Genomic DNA, 6,115 nt, shown 5'->3' with positions numbered 1-6,115 from the left:
AATTCACCTCTGCTATTGCAGGGTTCTCAGGATCATAAGCTTCTTCTTCAGAAGATGCCTCTTTAGTACTGTTGGATGATTCCTTCAATCCATTCAGACTCTGAGAGATCATATTGACTTGCTGAGTCAATATTTTATTCTGAGCCAATATGGCATTCAGAGTATCAATTTCAAGAACTTCCTTCCTCATAGGCGTCCCATTACTCACAGGATTCCTTTCAAAAGTGTACATGAACTGGTTATTCGCAACCATGTCAATGAGTTCTTGAGCTTCTACAGGCATTTTCTTAAGGTGAATGGATCCACCTGCAGAATGGTTCAATGACATCTTTGATAGCTCAGACAGACCATCATAGAATATATCTAGGATGGTCCATTCTGAAAGCATGTCAGAATGACACTTTTTGGTCAGTTCCTTGTATCTCTCCCAAGCTTCATAGAGGGATTCACCTTCTTTCTGTTTGAAGGTCTGAACATCCACTCTAAGCTTGCTAAGCTTTTGAGGAGGAAAGAACTTGGCTAAGAAAGCCGTGACCAGCTTATCCCAAGAGTTCAGGCTATCTTTAGGTTGAGAGTCCAACCATATTCTAGCTCTGTCTCTTACAGCAAACAGGAAAAGCATAAGCCTGTAGACCTCGAAATCAACCCCATTGGTCTTAACAGTATCACAGATCTGCAAGAATTCAGTTAAGAACTGAAAAGGATTTTCTGATGGAAGTCCATAAAACTTGCAGTTCTGTTGCATTAGAGAAACTAATTGAGGTTTCAGCTCAAAATTGTTTGCTCCAATGGTAGGGATTGAGATGCTTCTTCCATGTAAATTGGAATTAGGTGCAGTAAAGTCACCAAGCATCTTCCTTGTATTGTTATTATTTTCGGCCATGTCTCCTTCCTTTTCGAAAATTTCTGTCAGATTTTCTGCAGAGAGTTGAGCATTAGCTTCCCTTAGCTTTCTCTTCAGAGTCCTTTCAGGTTCAGGATCGGCTTCAACAAGAATGTTCTTATCCTTGTTCCTGCTCATATGAAAAAGAAGAGAACACAAAAGAAAATATGAAATCCTCTATGTCACAGTATAGAGATTCCTTATGCAAGTATAAAAAGAGAAGAATGTAAGAAGGAGAAGAGGAAAAATTCGAACACAGAGAGAGGGATGTGGTTCGAATTTTTGGGTGGAGGAGAAGTGTTAGTAGATGAATAAATAAATAGAAGGAGGTGAGGAAGAGAAGAATTCGAAAATTTAAATAAAATAAAATAAAAATATTTTAAAATTAAAGTTAAAATTTGAAAATTAAAATTGAAATCAAATTAAATTGAAATTAAAACAATTAGTTAATTAAAAAGGAAATTTGAAAAAGAGGGAAGAGATTTTCGAAAATTAGAGAGAGTTAGTTAGGTAGTTTTGAAAAAGATAAGAATCAAACAAAAAGTAAAGTGGTTAATTGAAAAAGATTTGAAAATCAAATTTGAAAAGATAAGAAGTTAGAAAAGATTTTGAAATTAAATTTTGAAAAAGATGTGATTGAAAATCATTTTGAAAAAGATTTGAAAAGGAAGTTTAAAAAGATTTGATTTTTGAAATTAAAGTTGATTACTTGACTAATAAGAAACTAAAAGATATGATTTTAAAATTTAAAGATTGAACCTTTCTTACTAGGCAAGTAACAAACTTGAAAATTTTTTGAATCAAAACATTAAATGCTAATAAGATTTTCGACAATTATGAAATAAAATAAGAAAAATATTTTGAAAATTAATTTGAAATTTTCGAAAATATGAAAGACAAATGAAAAAAATTTTATTATTGAAAAAGATTTGAAAAAGATAGGATTTTTAAATTGAAAATTTGACTTGACTCATAAGAAACAACTAAATTTTAAAAAGTTTTGAAAAAGTCAACTCAAATTTTCGAAATTTATGAGTGAAATAAGAGAAATATATTTTTTGATTTTTGAATTTTTAATGATGAGAGAGAAAAACATCAAAAAGACTCAATGCATGAAAATTTTGGATCAAAACAAATTATGCATGCAAGAACACTATGAATGTCAAGATGAACACCAAGAACACTTTGAATGTCAAGATGAACACCAAGAACTTATTTTGAAAAATTTTCAAGAAAAGAAAAATATGCAAGACACCAAACTTAGAGATTTTTCATGTTTAGACACTATGAATATAAGAATGCATATGAAAAACAAGAAAAGACACAAAATAAGAAAATATGAAGATCAAACAAGAGGATTTATCAAGAACAACTTGAAGATCATGAAGAATGCAATGCATGAATTTTTGAAAAATGCAAGAAAGAGATAAACATGCAATTGACACCAAACTTAAAATTTGACTCAAGACTCAAACAAGAAACACAACAATTTTTTTTGGTTTTTATGATTTTATAATTTTTTTGGATTTTTCGAAAATTAATTTGAAAAAGAAAAACAAGAATTTCAAAATTTTTAATAGGAATTCCAGGAATCTTGCAATGTTAGTCTAAAACTCCGGTCCAGGAATTAGACATGGCTCACTAGCCAGCCAAGCTTTCAGTGAAAGCTTCGGTCCAAAACACTAGACATGGCCAATGGCCAGCCAAGCTTCAGCAGATATTGATATCTCCCATGTATACAATAACTATGTGTGTAACTGCCAAATGGGTAAAGATCAGCAAGCTCTTGTGATGATGAGTTGAAACCCCGGTCCAAAAGATCAGACATGGCTTACAGCCAGCCAGGATTCAACAAATCATCATGAAACACTAGAATTCCTTTTTAAAAATTCTGAAGAACATAAATTAAGTATAAATCTTTTTTTTGAAAATATCTATTTATTTTTTTGAAATTTTCGAAAATAAGAATAATAAAAAAAAGAAAGGTTAAAATTAAAATAAAATTACCTAATCTGAGCAATAAGATGAACCGTCAGTTGTCCAAACTCGAACAATCCCCGGCAACGGCGTCAAAAACTTGGTATGCAAAATTGTGATCTTCAATAATGGCGCCAATGGCTTGGTGCTCTCAAATGTGAATCAAACTTAGTCACAATTCCGCACAACTAACCAGCAATTGCACTGGGTCGTCCAAGTAATAAACCTTACATGAGTAAGGGTCGATCCCACGGAGATTGTCGGCTTGAAGCAAGCTATGGTCACCATGTAAATCTCAGTCAGGCGGATTCAGATAGTTATGGAGATTTGATAATTAAAACATAGTTGAAATATAAACTAGGATAGAGATACTTATGTAATTCATTGGTGAGAATTTCAGATAAGCGTATAGAGATGCCTTTCGTTCCTCTGAACCTTTGCTTTCTTGCTGTCTTCATCCAATCATTCCTACTCCTTTCCATGGCAAGCTTTATGTAGGGCATCACCGTTGTCAATGGCTACATCCCATCCTCTCTGTGAAAATGGTCCAATGCACTGTCACTGCATGGCTAATCATTTGTCGGTTCTCGATCATACTGGAATAGGATTTACTATCCTTTTGCGTCTGTCACTACGCCCAACACTCGCGAGTTTGAAGCTCGTCACAGCCATCCCTTCCCAGATCCTACTCGGAATACCACAGACAAGGTTTAGACTTTTCGGATCTCAAGAATGGCCATCCATGGGTTCTAACTTGTACCACGAAGATTCTAATATCTCGGACTCGGTCCTCTGTATTAGATATCTAAGAGATACTCATTCTAGCTTGTTTGCATGTAGAACAGAAGTGTTTGTCAGGCACGCGTTCATAGGTGAGAATGATGATGAGCGTCATATAATCATCACATTCATCATGTTCTTGGGTGCGAATGGATATCTTAGAATAGGAATAAGCTTGAATTGAATAGAAAAACAGTCGTACTTTGTATTAATTCATGAGGAACAGCAGAGCTCCACACCTTAATCTATGGAGTGTAGAAACTCTACCGTTGGAAATACATAAGTGATAAGGTCCAGGCATGGCCGAATGGCCAGCCCCCAAACGTGATCTAAAGATGAAACTAAAGATGTAAATACAATAGTAAAAAGTCCTATTTATGCTAAACTAGTTACTAGGGTTTACAGAAATAAGTAAATGATGCAGAAATCCACTTCTGGGGCCCACTTTGGTGTGTTCTTGGGCTGAGCATTGAGCTTTACACGTATAGAGGCTTCTCTTGGAGTTGAACGCCAGTTTGTAACCTGTTTCTGGCGTTTAACTCCACTTTGCAACCTGTTTCTGGCGTTTAACTCCAGAATGCAGCATAGAACTGGCTTTGAATGCCAGTTTACGTCATCTAAACTCAAGCAAAGTATGAACTATTATATATTGCTGGAAAGCCCTGGATGTCTACTTTCCAACACAATTGAGAGCGCACCATTTAGAGTTATGTAGCTCCAGAAAATCCACTTTGAGTGCAGGAAGGTTAGAATCCAACAGCATCTGCAGTCCTTCTTCAACCTCTGAATCTGATTTTTGCTCAAGTCCCTTAATTTCAGCCAGAAAATACCTGAAATCACAGAAAAGCACACAAACTCATAGTAAAGTCCAGAAATGTGAATTTTATTTAAAAACTAATAAAAATATACTAAAAACTAACTAAATTATGCTGAAAACTATGTAAAAACAATGCCAAAAAGCGTATAAATTATCCGCTCATCACCCACTTATTCATGTAATTGCATGGTTTTATTTTCCCTTTCTTATTATGTGATATATGTGAAAAACATGTTTCCTATGCTTTAAGAATAATTATTTTAATTACCATTTATTACCATTCGATGCCATGATTTGTGTGTTGAGTAGTTTCAGATCTTCTAAGGCAAGAATGACTTAAAGGATGGAAAGGAAACATACAAAAATGGAAGGAAAGCACAAAATGGAGTTTTTAAAGAAACTGGCAGCGACGCGAACGAGTGGGCAACGCGGCCGCATGCCTGGCGCGAAAAGACAGCGACGCGAACGCGTGACTGACGCGATTGTGCGCCACGAGCAAAATGCAGATGACGCGGACGCATGACCGAAGCGAACGCGTGATAAGGAAAACTCCAGATGACGCGACCACGTGACCCACGCAGACGCGTGACAGAGGCCACGCACCAAAAATTATAGAAAATGCTCCCAGCGATTTCTGAAGCCCTTGTTGGCCCAAATCCAAGTCCAGAAGGCACAAATCAGAGGTTATGAAGTGGGAGAATGCATCCATTCAAAGGAGAGTCTCTAATTATTCACTTTTCATGATTTAGATGTAGTTTTTAGAGAGAGGTTCTCTCCTCTCTCTCTCTCTCTCTCTCTTAGGATTAGGATTTAGGATTTTTCTCGCTTTCATGATTGCCCCTTTCTATCAGGTTCAACATTTCTTTTTATTATGTTCTCAATTTGACTCATGAACTTTTCTATGTTACAGATGATTCTTTTAATTAATGTTATTTGAGGTATTTCAGTTTATTATTGCTCTCTTTTATTTATGTTACTGTTGCTTCTAATCTGAAGACATTTTTATTCCAGTAGATTTACTCTTCCCCTTTTTGGTCTTGGTTAAGAAATCAGTAACTCAAAAGTTATCAAACTCAACGTGATTGATAATTGTCATCTTTGATAATTGAATTGAACTTCAATAATTCCAGTCCTTTCTTAGGAATTGACTAGAACCTGAAGATCAGACTAATTAATCCACTTGATCTTCCCTTGCTTTAGTAAAGGCTAACTAAGTGGGAGTAAGACTCAATTCTCATCACCATTGATAAGGATAATTAAGATAGGACTTCCAATTTCTCATACCTTACCAAAAGTGTGTTTTACAGTTATTTATTTATTTTACTTGTCATTCAAATTACTTGCTCCTTACTTTCAAAACCCCAATTTACAATCTTCATAACCAATAATAAGAACATACTTCCCTACAGTTCCTTGAGAAGATGACCCAAGGTTTAAATACTTCGGTTATCAATTTATTTAGGGGTTTGTTACTTGTGACAACCAAAACGTTTGTACGAAGGGATTTCTGTCGGTTTAGAAACTATATCTACAACGCGACTATTCTTATAAAATTCTTTACCAGCAAAAATCCTAACGTCACTGCCCCTTCTGCATCCACTGCCCCAGCCACCACTGCACCCTCACCTGCCTCAGAGCCATTTATCACCTCGTGCACC

At 35.5% G+C, this 6,115-nt stretch overlaps 1 non-coding gene across 1 annotated transcript; it reads left to right on the top strand.

Moving 5' to 3' along the window:
• The first annotated feature begins 386 nt into the window (after positions 1 to 386).
• On the top strand, positions 387 to 490 carry LOC148549418 (small nucleolar RNA R71). The gene has a single exon (XR_015898903.1). It is a non-coding gene; the product is annotated as a small nucleolar RNA R71 (small nucleolar RNA).
• Positions 491 to 6,115: the final 5,625 nt, after the last annotated feature.

Source organism: Arachis ipaensis, chromosome B8 (assembly GCF_059453495.1).
Source record: "Arachis ipaensis isolate K30076 ecotype BB chromosome B8, ASM5945349v1, whole genome shotgun sequence".
Classification (NCBI taxonomy): Eukaryota; Viridiplantae; Streptophyta; class Magnoliopsida; order Fabales; family Fabaceae; genus Arachis; species Arachis ipaensis.
This window is presented reverse-complemented; position numbering and strand designations above follow the sequence as displayed.